The 16673-nt window shown below is 40.0% G+C and overlaps 1 long non-coding RNA gene across 1 annotated transcript in view; it reads right to left on the bottom strand.

Moving 5' to 3' along the window:
• Nucleotides 1-1668: 1668 nt before the first annotated feature.
• LOC128698808 (uncharacterized) overlaps nucleotides 1669-16673 on the bottom strand; it is a 77985-nt gene continuing 62980 nt past the window's right edge. Inside the window, exon 3 of the long non-coding RNA XR_011391053.1 lies at nucleotides 1669-1991. This is a non-coding gene — a long non-coding RNA (uncharacterized lncRNA). The remainder of the gene's footprint in view (nucleotides 1992-16673) is intronic.

Below are 16673 nucleotides of genomic sequence, written 5' to 3' on the forward strand. Positions count from 1 at the left end.
CATATCTTAATCTTTTCTATGTACAAATAAAAGATATGGATTTTAATTAAATATTTATAATTTTACATAGAAGTGTGGCCCCTCTAATTGATCACCCTTGATTTAGCGTCCATTATGTCCATCATATCTTGTGTCGTCATACCGAATAGCTCTTTAATTTTTCCTTCGGGTAATTCGCAAAATTTGTAGTCTCTCTCGTTTGTAATCTGGTTTTTGTGGCTGTCATAACACGTTTCTCTTCAGTACTGCTTCCATAACGTACTGTTGTCAATGCTTCTGTGTTATAATAGTGTCATACAAACTATCCTGCACACTGGGTGTCTTATGAGCGGGTGTTGCTAGCACTTCCGTACAGTAAATGCTCTGTAGATTAAGGTTACACAAACCTGTTTTTATCGAAGTTCGTTATATACGCAAATTTATAATGTATATTAGTTATTCATAGTTTACTAATAAACACTTGTCGGTGCTCAGTAATAACCCTCATGGAGATAAAAACTGAAAATTAATTGACGTGTATATTTCGACCCCCTTCTGGGGTCCTCTTCGGCCGATACATAAAAGGAAACATGAATTTACATTGAGGTTATGCCTTTCAACTGTGTGGGTCAGCGTGGAGCGCCAGGTCAGCATATGGGAAGACATGTCAGGCCGTGTGATTAAAGCTCTTGAGGTGAAGTTTAAAATCTGGGTAGGAAGTTCTTCTGTGCTATGTAATTCCTGAACTTGTACTGGCGTTCTGTATTAACTAATTGTTACATATAAAATATATATTTTAAGTTGTGTGCATAATTTCATTACGTATATGCAGTGTGCCATACATTTGCCTGCGGTTAAATTACGCCGGGTAGTGGGTGAGGAAACTGTGGGTCGGAGGTACCGGGGCTCAGACGCACTGCTCGAGTTACTATTTTAGTGTTCATGCTATCATTAGTCATCTTTTCTATAGGTAAATGAACACAGATGCAACTAATGTGACAGTTTATTGTGGCAACGTTTCGCTCTCCAGGAGCTTTGTCAGGCTGTGCCACACGAGGCAAAAGGTGGTAGTAGTACGAGTTAACTAGGTTGCTGTGTGATGGCAGGGTTTATTGTTCGAGTAGAATTCTTGCTAATACCTACAAAATGACGAAGCTACCCAGCCTACCCTCCTTTCTGGAATCTAGTTTCATATTAAGTGGCTCTTCCTTTTCTCCATTCTCACTTTCATCAGCCGTAACACTATTTTCCAAACCTAGGAAAGCACCTAGTGGTTTCCTAGGTTTGGAAAATAGTGTTATGCCTCATCTATGCCTCTCGTTATTTTGTTTCTTATATATGCTGACTTGGAAAGTTTTTCATTGTTTTTTTTTGTTTTTTTTTTTGTCGTCGTTCCCAATTAGGGTTCCAATTCTTCTAGGGAATCGCCTTATGATTAAAATCTCTCAACCACCGTTTTAAATAAGCGAACCATTCTCTTGTTGGTTTATATTCTCATGTATATATAAATAACAAAAAGGCACATTACCGTGACTGGAACGATACACAAATAACCCGCACATAAAAGAGAAGCTTACGACGACGTTTCGGTCCGACTTGGACCATTGACAAAGTCGCGACTTTGTCAATGGTCCAAGTCGGACCGAAACGTCGTCGTAAGCTTCTCTCTTTTATGTGCGGGTTATTTGTGTATATTCTCATGTATTAGCGAATTCGTTACTGGCCAGAATATATTGAAATTTGCTGTTATGGTTGCGAAATGTTTGCTGAAAACAGTGATAGTGGAAATTTCCTGTCATTTCCCAAACTCGTTTACACTTTGCCTAGAAATACCTGGGTTTACGCCTGTCAGATCTTCTTGCCAACACCATCTTGGTGTTACAGTTGCGGATGACGAATACATCTGGCAGTATAGTTCTCAGGTAGACAGCTCACCTCTCTTAACCTACTCCCATAAGATTATTGTTTTCCATTTCTCATTCCAAGAGGTGATGGTACCATGTATCCCAGGGCTTAAAAAGAAATAAATATTGATTGTAAGGTAGAGTACACAGGTGTTTGTGATTGTAATTACCTATATGTAATTACCTACCGAGGTTTAGGTAACGTATCCTAAATTTAGGCTGGCTTGTGTATTTTTTTTAAGTCATAATCTTGTTCTTGCAGTGCGGGAAGGTTTAGTACACGAGCGTTGAGGTGTACATAGCACGCACTCACGCTCACAAGGGCTCATTATATATATTATTTGTGTACAATTTCTCTCGGTATATTAATTTTTTCATTCGTAAAATAATTTTATATTAATGTAAATCATATTTATAAATATAATTTGAATCATGTCAGCACCGTTATATAGCCATGCAAAAAAATATGCTGTATATTAACATTTATTTCGTTTTTCACTTACATTTGGAAATTGGGTTGGTATGCAAATGAGGTAGGAGTGTGCAGGTAAGCCGGAGCAAGAGACGCCTTGCCTTACTTATTCATGCAATCTTACCAATGTTGTAGAGTGTACCAAAGTTTTCTCATCCTTCCTATTTTTCACGCATTTCTCTGAATGAGTTTTTCCGGGTATTTTTTATCGGATATATTTTATTCTGATTTTGAGCAATACGTTTTTAATTATATAATATATATGCCCAAGTAAAACTGGCAATTTTGGCTTAAATAACAACGCTCTTCTTGCTGAATAAGACAAACGAAACTTTGTGCTTGCAATAATTTCGCAAAAAATATTCTGAACCTAACGAAAAAAAAAAATATTTCATTGTGTTTGTTTACAAGTCACGGTGGGGTGGAAATCTTAACCTCAAGTACTTTCATACTTCTCAATGCATCATCAGGAACTGTGCAATTGTGCATTTTTTTTCCAGTGTGGTAGCGTGGGTGACACCCACCAGGATCTCTCTGAACGCCATTCAGAGAGATCCTTACTACACCACCCTTTTAAATTTCGAGACTCCCTAAACCACTGAACCATCAGTGTCACAACAGGCTCCTATTAGCACTAGACGTCACTGTTGCTGACGCATACGTGGCTGTGGCAGTTTAAGGACTAATTTCATTCTCCTCATTTGGAATACCAGTTACACAAGCAGTTTACATTTAATGCATCCAAGAACAAGTGGTTTTAAGTAAATAACCATCTATTTCAGGGAGGGGTCACTGCCACCTGCGGTTTGGTCCCAGACCATCCCTCCTGGTTGCTGACCCGATCGACTAGGTTGTTGGTGCCAACCCCCAGTCAGAGAAATCCCCACCAAGTGGTGCCTTCACTGCTAGGCTGCGAGCTTTATCTTTTCAACACAGTGAATAACACACGTTCAACAGTATAAAACACGAATATTTTAGGTCTAGACCTTATTTATGTATGGAAATAAGTCAGGGGTGAACACAAAAGCACTGCAGTAGGCCTAATGCTCCATTCTCAGTGACTACCTATCAACGTCCTCTCACATCCACAACTTTCTAAACGAATACCTTCCTACACTTTTCACAATCGTAGTAATCCATCTTAACCAAATTTATAAAGGACGGATAATCGAACAATTTTTACGGAGGTTTCAGTCATTCTTTTTGTTGGTCAGTTATCTTCATGGTTTTTCGAATTTAAGAAGAAACATTGAGTAGAGGCTTGACATTCTTGTTCGTAGTGTTTATGTGAAATTATTATCACCCATTCCTTATTCTTCCTCTGCTGTGCTGTTGCTACTTCAATATAATCTTCGATTCTCTTTTCTTGCGTGTGGAAATACAGTATTATTGTTGTTCACAATACGTAGTATCTGTGCTGATAAAGTCGCGATGTTTAAAATCGTTTCTCCAAGATATAAATAACACTTATCAGAGTCGGCGAAGGGAATTTTGTAAATATCAATGTTTTTATCTGGGTATCGTCCGAAATATTTTTTAACAAATGTCTTAATGGCATTCAAACTGTTGAAGGCTCTTGTTTGCATCATTGTAGTAGAGAATTTTATTTGTAGATTTAAGTTGGTCCAAGTGATGAAGAGCAATAGATCTATTTAGTTGGATTAGGCTAGATTAAATTGCGGGTGTTATAATAAAGTTAGGTATGTTTTCTAAGGTTCGTTTAACAGAAAAAAATACATATTTAAACGTATAAGAAAATTTTAGAAAGGACGATTTTAAATCAGTTCTTGCTAATTGACCAATTTTATTTATTCAGCATTAATATAATATATATATATATATATATATATATATATATATATATATATATATATATATATATATATATATATATATATATATATATATAATTTTATTTATTGGACAAATAACTGGATAATTTGTAAACGAGTCTGGCCCATGGCCGGGCTCCGGGAGTACAGACTCGAAACTCATCAACAGTAGATATCGTCAAAACATATAACACTAAGTAGTATATTTTTTTTTTGCTGCCATTTCTTATATTTAAAGTATATTACTAAAATGTGCATTTTAATTAATTTTCGTGGCTGTTGTTTCGCGGCACTCAATGTCTTGATGTGTTTCATGGCTCTTATGTGGCACTTAATGATGGCTCTTGTTACAGTAAAGCCTTTTGAGAGGGAGTGTTGACCCTTGACCAGCCTGGCAGTGCTCTCCCCCTGGCAAATGTATTACCCTGGCAGATGTATTACCCTTCCAGATGCTCTCCCCCCTTGGCAGATCCTCTCTCCTTGGTAGATGTTCTTCCCCTGGCAAATGTATTACATTGGCAGATGCTCTCCTCCCCCTGGTAGATGTATTACCCTGGTAGATACTCTCCCCTCTTGGCAGTTGCTCTCTCTCCCTGACAGATATGTTACCCTGGCAGATGGTCTCTCTCCCTGCCAGATGTATTACCCTGGCAGATGCTCTCTTCCCCTGGCAGATTATTACCTGGCAGATGCTCTCTCCCCCTGGCAGATTCATTCTCCCCCTGGCAGATGTATTACCCTGGCAGATGCTCTCCCCCCCTGGCAGATGCAGTGTTAAATGAAAACGTTTTTTGCTTACTAAAACTGTTCAGCACCTTCCCTTCGTAAGGGAAATTGCTGGCAGTTCTGGCTGTCTTCAAGAGAGAACTGGATAAGTTTGAGCTCGTGACCAACCGGGCTGTGCTGCATACATACTGCATGAGGCTAGCACCAACAACCTAGTTGCTTTGACAACCAGGAGTCCTGGTCATGGAATGGGCTACGGGATGGATCCTTGGAATTGTCTATAGGTAAGCTATATCTAGGTTAAACAGGTGACCCTTAAGCAAATTAAGAAGTTAGTCCCATGGTACGGTCCTGTCTCCTTTACCATTTCTCTTTTTTCACAGATTAATGAAATACACTAACCACAGCTTCGTATTTTCCTTTGTGGACGATATTAAATGAAGTATGAAAGTCGCCTTCGTGGAAGACACGGAAAATTGACAGATCAGCGAAGACTTTCCTGGGGAAATGCAGATAACACGAAGCTGATTGCAAATTTCATTTGCTTAAATATGGGAAGAAAGAACTCAAAACGACAGAATATAGAATGTATGCAAGCCATCTGAAACAGGTAAAAACTTAGAAATAATGTCAGATGACCTGCCATACAGAGAACACGAAGCAAATGTTGCAAACTGTTAGAAAATGATAGGGTGGATAATTATAATCTTCGAAACAAAATAACGCAGGTGTTACTATTCAAATACTCGACTCGCGTCCAAAATATTGATCGGTGTTCACAACTCTAAGGCGAGATTGTAAATTTAATAGATCGTTCACTTTCCCGGTAGGAATGTTTCAGAAATTGTGCTCTCCGAAATGAAGAAAAGATAACTGCTTGATAATATATACCAGGAAGACATTGGAGGTCCCAGATCTACACAAAGTACGGGAGTGAAAAAAAAAAAGATGAAGGATGTAAAATGCATCGAGTGAAAAGCAGCGATACTGTGTTAACATATGTGATCCAAGACTCTTCAACCTGCTACCAATAACTATCAGAAATGCTTCCAGAACAAATTTAAATGTTGTAAAGAGGAAACAGTCTGCTAAGTGGTAGATCAATCAGGTTGTGTTGGCTATGTGAGCTAGATGATTAATTGTAGCTTCACCCTGAAAAATGATAAAAACCCTCGAAACAAGCCATGGGTATTTAATAGAGCACCGCAGGCTAGCATCAGGCAGGTATGCGGTTACCCACACGTTATACCAACTCGGGGCCTCTGAAAGTTTCTCCCCATCGGAGGGAAGGGGGCACGGTGGATTTTGGTGCTTCACCCCCCCCCCCAATACTAGTAACACCTTCAAAACAAATCTCCTAGCCCCCCTCTTCCAATCAGTTAGCAACCCCTAATACAGAAATTCTGGCGCCGCCCCAGCACCCACCAACTCCGTCTCCATTTTTTTTTAGAAGGGGGGTGTGAGGGGGAGGATATTTTGTAATCAAAACACAGGCGTCCTTTCTGGACTTATCTTGCACTGAGGTATGTTTGAGTAAGGAAATTAAATATTGGTTTTCGAAGTCTCTGGGAGCCAAATATTGGCCGATGATTGTGAGGTGTTGACGGGAGTGTCTTGTGTCCCTCCTTGTTATCTCCTTACCTGTGTGTGTGTGTGTGTGTGTGTGTGTGTGTGTGTGTGTGTGTGTGTGTGTGTGTGTGTGTGTGTGTTTCATACACTCATTCTTGTAAAGTAAAAGGACACAAGTGCAACTAATGTGACATTTTATAGTGGCAACGTTTCGCTCTCCAGGAGCTTTATCAAGCCATTGCAAACAATACATGGATACAGAGGGTATATACAGGATCAGAGTGAGGTGCAATACTAGTGAGGTACCATTTCGATGTTCACTAGTGGTGGTAGTAGTGGTAGTAGTGGTAGTAGTGGTAGTAGTAGTAGTAGTAGTAGTAGTAGTAGTAGTAGTAGTAGTGGTGACAAAAGTAATACAATATGGTAGAGCAATTAATTCGTACATGAGAAAAAGGATATAAAAGCTATTACTTGGGTAACATAAAAATAGGTTGGACAAATATAGACTGGAAAGAGGCAGCTTGTTTGTGTTCACTCCTTGTATGTGCTTGTGTAGTATAACAGGAGAGACTATGTGATGGCAGGGTTTACTGTTTTCAGGAGGATTCTTGCTAAGACTTCGGAGATGGTGAAACTGCCGTTGTTTTGTTTAATTGTATTCGAAACAGCGATCAGTGCTGATTCGAGGCACTTGCGTCTACGGAAATTAGTTTCTTTGATCACTAATTGGGCGTCTCTGAATTTCATGAGATGATTGGTGGAATTTCGGTGTTGTACACAGGCGTTGTTCAAGTTATCGTTCCTACATGCGTAAATGTGTTCATTGAGGCGGGTGTCAAGGTTTCTTGCTGTTTCACCTACGTAAATCTTGTCACAGCCTCCACAGGGTATAGTGTAAACTCCTGCATTGACTGGTTCGTGATGCTTGGATTTTGTCCTGGTTAGATCCTTTATTGAAGTGCTAGAAGCGATGGCGACTCTGGTGTTAGCTTGTGAAAGTACTTTTGAGACGTTCAGTGCAACCTGGCTGTTGGGAAGAATTATAGCTTTGTTGGGAGTGGTGTTGGTGCGTGGAGAATTAATGATCTGAAGAGCTCTTTTCTTGCAGTCTTTGATGAAAAAAGAAGGAAACTGTAACTCAGTGAATGTTTGGTGAATGTATGTACATTCCTCGTCAAGAAACTCAGGACTACAAATTCGGTATGCTCTTAGGAAAAACCCGATGATGATGCCTCTTTTGGTCTTGGTATCTTGACTGGAATAGAAGTGTGAGAGATCATTTTTATTGGTGGGTTTCCGATAAACTTGAAATCTTAGGTTGTTGTCACATTAGTTGCACTTGTGTCCTTTTACTTTACATATTGTCGGTAATTCTACCAACTTTATTAGACTCATTCTTGCAAGATCGCCATTCATGGCAATCTTTCTCACCACTCAAAATTCCACAGAACCACTAGCAATTACATACCGTCCACAATTCCATAGAACCATACACACATTACCGCCACCCACAATTCCACAACACACTGTCTGACCCTCACAACTACTGTCAAAGAGAAAAGAACTAAGACACGAAGTGGAAAGATCCCCCCCCCCCCCCCCGCAAAAAAAAAAAAATCAGACTGGAGGTAATGCTGTTAATCTCATTGTCAAATTAGAGTATGAAGGTCCAGGAACAATTAGGAAAGTCTAGATACAAGTATTAGTGTAGAAACTAAATTTATATACACAACTGATGCAGTTTTCCCAGGATATAAAATAAGAGGAAACAAAAGAGGCAGTAGGGTAAAAAAAAAAAGTCCCATATCAAAATGTCGATAAAGTAAAAGAGGAGATCCCAGACCAGCAATCACAGACACATACCTCCCCACAGTAATGCCCAAAAAGAAGAAAAATATAAAGAACTTGGCAATGATAGAAGAAAGATGAGAATAAGTGACAGAACTGGCTCCAAATTGTTAATCGTGTAAAAATTGAGTCTATCAGGTAATGTGGAGAGTTAATATTTACGGGAGTCAACGCGGGTGAGAGGTGGTGACAACACTGGGATCATTAAAGACTTGGTAGTCCCCCTTGCACCGTGGTTATCAACCCCTTTTTTGCCCAAGTCCCCCTTTTCACCATGTGTCAGAATGTCATTTCCCTTTCCAAGATTGTCTGACTCAAAAAGTTGCGTTCTAGATAATGTACATATAATATTGTGTATCTTTTTTTCTATATTAGTACATATACATTTACTTGGATTATTTTTATAGGAGTTTTACAAATTTAATAACAGAAAAGGCTGATGGAGTTTAAAACTTGAATAAAAGTATTTTTTTTTATATTCATAACTAATTACTTAACAGACTATTGAAGCATACTTCAATAAACAAAAAGTTCAATAGAATGCCAGGATATTGTAATTCATTTTATTCTGATGAAGATTACAGTCAGTCCAGTTCTTGGATACACGGAGAACTTCTTGAAAGGGCACAACCTCCTCCAATTAACTTCGTTGCTTCGTTTTCATTTGCAGAGTTAAAGCCTTACTCACAAAAACATTGACAAATGGAAGCACTGCATGTGTAGCTCTTCCTGCCACTTTTGGGTAGGAATAACACAAAGGACCAAAATTCTGAGATTGATTTCTCATTAAACACATCTCTTGCTCCCGAATAAGTCTTTCGCTCCAGAAATTCATCTTGACAATCAGGAACTTTTCAACGGACAATGTAAATGGATTTCACACTAAATCCAACTCATCCCCGAGTTTAGGAAGATAGTGACTGAATTCATTTTCCAGTGCTGTCAAACATTTCATTTATTTTTTTTGTCTTCACCAGCAACAAGAATTGATGGCAGTTTCTGAAACATTGCAAAATTGTTACTCATGAAAGCTTGCAAGGAATCCATGAATTTTATGTTTGTATTCTTGCCTTGCATCTGAAGATTGACTTTTCAGCTGCTCGAAAAATGCATCTTACTCCGAACTTCAAAAAATAATTTGAGCTCATGTCTAAGCTCAAATACTCGCTCAGTTACATTTCCTCTTGAAAGCCATCGAACATTTGTGTGGAAAAGAAGCAAATGATGGTCTGCATCCATGTCAATATATAACTGTCTGAAAAGTCGTCAGTCGAGAGCTGCTCCTCTGACAAAATTCACAGCTTGAATTGTTTGATTCAAAATCTTCTGTAGCGGAACTGGAAGTTGTTGAGGGCAGTGTTTGACGATGGCTCATTGAATACCTTTCACTTTTGGAGCTCGCTTTTTCTTAAAAACTTGAACTCTAGATTTTTGTCCCCAACATAGCTGGTGCTCCATCTATACAACACCCACAGATATTATCCCACAAAAAAAATTTTGATAGAAAAATATGAGGCTTTTGTAGTTGTTTCAAGAGAACAAAATAGAAACTCCTGTAAATAAACCTGAGTGAAGATATCTTGCAAACACCAGCAACTGGGAACACGATACCACATCAGTAAATGCATAAAGTTGAATTGAAAATAAGCCAAATGTTTTATAACTTCATCCTTGATGTCAGTGGCCATGTTGAAGATCCTCCTTTGAACAGTACTGTTTGATAGTGAAACTGCTGCAAGTTTCTCCAGTCCATTTCCCAACTCAGTTTCCAGCATTTTGAGAGCACAATTATTATTATAATCAAGGGGGAAGCGCTAAACCCGGAGGATTATACAGCGCCTGGGGGGGGGGATGTGGAAGGCATTCAGGCTTAATTCGGGGAACTGGAGCACAGATCCAATTCTCTAAATCAAGAGCCCCTCACCAACATCAAGGAACCTTCCTTGAGGGGTTGAGAGCACAAGGTTTCCGCAATTGTATGTTTTTTTTTACTGCTTTGCTATCTCCAATGCTGCAACGTAAGAAGCTTCAGTAACCTTTTGGTTCATTTCTTGGAATACCCCTGTTGTATCTTGTTCCATCTTTTTGAGAACATCCCATGGCGTTCAAAAAAGGTTGTCCTTGTCCTTGTGTCGAGGATGAACATTTCGCAATGTTTCAACTTTGTTGGTTTCATAGAATCATTTGACAGCTTTGGTACAATAACAGACTGAGGCCTTCTACACTGATGATGGTAGATGTGAAACCATATTAAATATATGAATTGCCCCTGATTAAGAACCCTTGCCCTAGAGGAACATAACCGGGAAAATAGTATCCCCCCCTTCCCCTCCATAGTGACCATTGTGTTAACTTTCGACATCACAAACCCAAAAACACAATCCAGAGGGATGTATGATGAGCAAGTAACCACCATGTAATGTCACTACAGTGAAATAATAAATTTTCTAAACGAGACTATGGAAATAGTTTGCAGGGAAATCCCACAAGTTATGGATTACTTCGCCCAAACTTGGTGGAAAACAGTATGGTTGTCTCCATACAAAGAGATACAAGAAACTCAGAGATTAAGTCGAGATTCTGCTGGTGGTGCATACGACGAGAGTAAAAATCAGAGAAAGAATAAAGTGCAGAATAATGACCAAATAACAGAACATAGTGAAAAACTAATTAGAATCAAGAAAGCCGAGAGAAAAAAAATACAAAATAGGAAAAGCAAAACTTGAACTAAAGCTTTCCATTGAAACAGAAGGGAAAATAGGCAAGAACAAGCAAATAAATCAATAGATAAGGAAGTAAAAAAAAAAATTAGCCGATTGGAGCACATGAGTGGCACTGGGACCAGATAATATATTGAAGGAACGGGGCTGTAAGGACTGAACAGATCATATACCAAAATTTCAACAAATCTTTGTTAACAGAAATCTTGCCCCATGTTTGAAAAAGTATCAACATGCCAGTTTTCAAGACAACACGGAATTACAAACCAGTATTTCTGACCAGAATCCCATGCAAAGCGGTACCTGAAGAATGTTTTCGGGTGTTAAAATTTTAAGATTTGTACAATACCTAGATAGAATAGAATTGATTTCGAAACAGCTGTGTTCTAGAGATGAAAAGTCTCGACTTATGAACCTCTGACGGATAGACATTAATGAAAGGGATAGTCAGCCTGAATATTCCTTGATTGCAAGATTACCATTGACATGGTACTGCGCAGAACACAGGCTAATGTAAGAGGGAAAGTAAAAAAGAAAAGAAATATAGAGGCATACCTAAATGATAGAAAATTCTTTGAGAAATATCTAAATAGAGAACATGTTCTGAAATTCATATTAATATTCAAGTCACATTGAAGGACGTCTAAAATATTTAGTGTCAGTGTTTGCAGATACAGAACTAATGAGTTGCAAAGGTCAAGAACCGCATGATTACTTTTAACTTTGGGAATAGTCAGAAAAATGTCTGCTTGCAGTCAGCTTCAGCAAATACAAAGTATTGATAATGAACAAGAGAGCAAGAACACCAAATAAAATATATCATGGAGTTAGAAACAGAGATACATCTATCGTTAGAAACCCAGTTAAACGGAAAAAAATTTTTGAATGTCATTCAAGCAAGAGCTGGACCACCCCCTGAGGCCTATATAAGAAAGCTTTAAGAATAAGAAAATATTTGCTAGACCAATCTTTTAGCACGTGCCACTGACAAGTAAATATACCATATAAAATAAAGAAAATTAAAACTCAAAGGAACAACAAAATAGTTACCGTAGGTGACTCGAAAACAACAAAGAAAATTAGGTTCAAGTGTGACTCGCTGACTTCACAAATGGAGAAAGATGCGTTGAAACCGGCCACACGTACAGTATAATACAAAAACAAATGTACACAGTCCATTTAAGAGTCTGTAGGCAACATAATAGGATCAAGGAGAGGACATAACTGAAAACTGAATAACCAAATATCCTGAGGTCAGAATACATTTTTACAACGTCAACGCAGAAACACGTTTGCTGACTTACGAGACCTCGCTACTGTCTTTGCTGTCTCCATATTTAGTCACCTCTGTATTACTGAAGAAGCCCAATATGCAGTCGAAACGTTTTGAAAAGAAAGATACCCAGCTGCTGCACATATTTTCTTAATCTAAAGCAGTGTAGGAGCCCTAGGAGCTGAGACTCAAACCTCGTAGAGTGAACTAAGTAATTACAACACCTAAAACCCTCCTGAGAGTTATACACGTTGGCCTGTGGCCTGGTGGTAAAAGCTCTCGCTTAACACGGTGAGGGGTCCGGGTTATTATAATCAAAAAGAAGCGCTAAACCTACAAGGGTCATACAGCGCAGCAGGGAAGGGAAGGATGCAGGGATATTAGGTAGCAAGAGGGATAATTAGGGCATGGAGTGCAGCGGGGAAGTGGAAAGTGCAGGGGTAGAGGGTAGCAAGAGACTGAGGGAGAAAGGGCTGTGAGGGTCCAGGTTAGATTCCCGGTAAAGGGTGAAAACATTGGCCGTGTTTCCTCACACCGGTTGTCCATGTTCACCCGTCAGTAAAAATGAGTAACTAAGTCGACTGGTGTGGGTCGCATCCCGGGACTAATTTGACCTAATTTGCCCGAAATGTTCCGGAAAACAAGCGGCTTTCTATATACTAGTATGTCAATGTCAGCTAAGCTTGTATACCATGTACTTGTAGAAATAAAGATGATATAGTCGCACCACCACAAAGCCACCTTCAAGCTCCGTCTGGACGTCTAAGCCCACTTAGTTACTACATGGAATAAATTTTAAATTTATTATAATCAAAAAGAAGCGCTAAGCCACAAGGGCTATACAGCGCTGCTACAAATTTTAAAACCATCATTAAATGTTCCACCAAATCACTTTCAAACTTTGGGAATGACTTTCAAACTACCTTTAAGTTTCCTATTAACCTCGTCGGTCTCTGGTGGGCTAATGTAAAGTATCCCTGGTGTTCTGGGGGTCAGTGCCCACGGTTCATGATCAGGCCTGTGGATGAAGGTCTGATCAACCAGGCTGTTACTGCTGGCCGCACGCTATCCGACGTGAGATCACAACCTGGCTGGTCAACCAGGGGTCTATTGGTAAGACAGTTGAATAGTCATGACCCCTAACACTTATATCTTAGTGTACTCGTGGGACCTTTGCTTTTCACTGGGGTGTGTTGCACCACCTGCCGAGTCTGGCAGGAGTGATTTCTGTGCAGAATTAGGACTTTCCAGGTGTTAACTATGATGCATCTTTCTTGCCTGCATTCCAAGGATTAGAGGTCACGGGATTTCAGTCATGATAATTGAGGTGCTTAACTAGTTATATGTGCAGCGAAAGTTCTCTGCATATTCTCCAGCTAAGCAATTTCGCCTTCCTTGAAAGGGGTCGTTAGTATTCAGCATTATTCCAGCCTGGTGAAAATGTGACTAAAAGAGGATCATTCGCTTGGCATCCCTTGTTTTGAAGGTTCTTAATGGATATTGATACTCTCATTATCAGTCCTAATTCCTTCAAATTGGTTTTTCCATCTTAATGTTTTATACTGTGATGTAGCTTTTACTAACTAAAGTTTTCCATAACTGAGTAACAAATTTGTCATCAGTGAACTTCATACTTTGTGGGCCATCGAAGACCTTGTTTATATCCGCTTGGAGATTTGCAGTGGCTACAATGAATAAAAATACTTGTGCAAATTAAAGTATCAGCAAAGGAAGATAATGCTATGGTTTTCATCTTTGTCAGATATGAAGATGAAAATAAGGATGGAGAACTGTACCTGGGGGAACAGGATAACAGAAGTAGTTAGAAAGGGCTGTGAGGAGTGCTAAGGAAGTATTATCGAAGTTTGTGTAATCGGTTCTCAAAAATTCAAAGCGGGAGTCTGTGTCAAAGGTGGGGCTGTCAACAAGGAGGGAAGATAAAGTAAGAGTGTTAGAGGAAAATTAAAACACGGGACAGTCCAATAGAACATGGCAAACTGAAATTGGAACTAAATGCTCACAGGGTGCCTCTCCATGAGATACCCACGATTAAGATGGGTGTGCCTGATGCTAAGACGGGAGAGCGTAGTCTTCCATCCTTGGCATCGATGACAAGGCCATTAATCTAAACTTGGTTTGACAAAATGCAATTTGTCATGAGTTATATTGGACCAACGTTGCCAACAGTTGCAAAGGTGGTTAGGGATTACAGCAAAATAGTCTGAAAATGGAATACCTCTATTTAAAACCGGGTGGTCGTGTATTGCTGACCGTGCAGCTCTTTACCCGGGACATCAACATGACCAGAGACCCGGGAGAAAATGATTTCATTGTTTTTGCTAGAAATGCGGTGCAACCAAAGTTATATACGAAAAACTAGGGGATGAGGCGAATCAGATTTTTTAATTGCTTGCAAAGCACTAAAGGGTCTTAGACTACTACAGACCGTTACGAAGGCATACACGCAATATGGATAATTGCAGTGAGAATTGCATACAGTTCAGCTGTAAAGAATGTTAGCTGTCCGGGAGCACCGCTGTAAACCCGACACTCTCAGAGGATTTAGAATCTGTGTACACTGCGATGGCATGAAAATGAGACAGGAAATTGTCAAGATAAAATCGTGTGTATATATGTGTGTGTGTGTATAATATATATAATTTCACCTATTTGTGATTGCAGAGGTTGAGTCAAAGCTCCTGGCCCCGCCTCTTCACTGATTGCTACTAGGTCCTCTCTCGCCCTGAGCTTTATCAAACTTAGTCTTTAAACTATGTATGGTTCCTGCCTCCACTACGTCACTTTCTAGGCTATTCCACTACCTGACAACTGACTGAATATTTCCTAACGTCCCTTCGACTCATCGGAGTCTTCAACTTGTGACCCCTTTCTGTGTCCCTTCTGTGGAACATTCTGTCTTTGTACACCTTGTCAATTCCTCGCAGTATTTTGTATGTCGTTGTCTCCCCTGTCCTCCAGTATTGTCAGGCCGCTTTCCCTTAACCTTTCTTCATAGGACACTCCCCTTAGCTCTGGGACTAGTCTTGTTGCAAACCTTTGCACTTTCTCTAATTTCTTGACGTGCTTGACCAGGTGTGGATTCCAGACTGGTGCTGCATACTCCATGGTGTACAGTCTCTTAAAGATTCCTTAATGAGGTATCGGAATGCTCTTCTTAGGTTTGCCAGGCGCCCATTTGCTGCAGCAGTTATCTGGTTAATGTGCGCCTCAGGAAATGTGCTCGGTATTATACTCGCCCCAAGATCCTTTTTCTTGAGCGAGGTATGCAGTCTTTGGCCACCTAGACTATACTGTCTGTGGTCTTTTTTTGCCCTTCCCCGATCTTCATGACTTTGGATTTCGTGGGGTTAAATTCAAGGAGTCAGTTGCTGGACCAGGCTTATAGCCTGTCCAGGTCTCTGTAGTCCTCCCTGATCCTCATCTGATTTAATTCTCCTCATTAACTTCACATCATCTGCAAACAAAGACACTTGTATCACTTCCGTCATGTCATTCACTTATACCAGGTCCTACGACCGACACTTGTGGAACCCCACTCGTCACAGACTCCCACTGACACATCGTCACATACCATGACTCGTTGTTGCCTCCCTGTCAGATATTCTCGGATCCATTGCAGTGCCTGATCCTCTAGCTTTTGCATTAGCCTCTTGTGAGGAACTGTGTCGAAGGCCTTCTTCTTGAAGTCCGAGAAAATGCAGTCTATCCACCATTTGTCATAAAACTCTAGTAGGTTTACAACAGGATTTTTCTTCCCTGAAACTGTGCTGGTTGTCGTTCATAAGCTTGCATCTTTCTAGGTGCTCCACCACTCTCCTCCTGATAATCTCCAGACTTTGCATATACACATCAGTGACAGGTCTGTAGTTTAATGCCTCGTGTCTGTCTCCTTTCTTAAAAATTGGGACTACGTTTGCCATCTTCCATACCTCAGGTAGTTGTCGAGTTTCAGTGGATGTGTTGAAGATATTTGAGAGATGTCTGGTCCCGCCGCCTTTGAGGAATCAAGTTCACATAGCTTCTTCACCTCCACGGTTGTGTATTTCATCCAACCCTTGTTGGTGTACATCCCTATTCTGACGTCCTGGAGCCCTTCCTGTCTCCACTGTAAATACTTCTTTAAATTTCATGTTGAGCTCACATACTTGGTCATTTCTTGTGAACTCCCCACCTTCCTTCCTCAGCCTGATTACCTGGTCCTTGATTGTTTTCCTCCTGATGTGGGTATACAAGAGCTTCAGGTCAGGCTTGACTTTCGATGCTGTGTCACTTTTGTATTGTAGCTGAGCCTACCCCCCCCCCCCCCACTTTTTTTTAACACATCGGGCG

Source organism: Cherax quadricarinatus, unplaced genomic scaffold (genome assembly GCF_038502225.1).
Source record: "Cherax quadricarinatus isolate ZL_2023a unplaced genomic scaffold, ASM3850222v1 Contig87, whole genome shotgun sequence".
NCBI lineage: Eukaryota > Metazoa > Arthropoda > Malacostraca > Decapoda > Parastacidae > Cherax > Cherax quadricarinatus.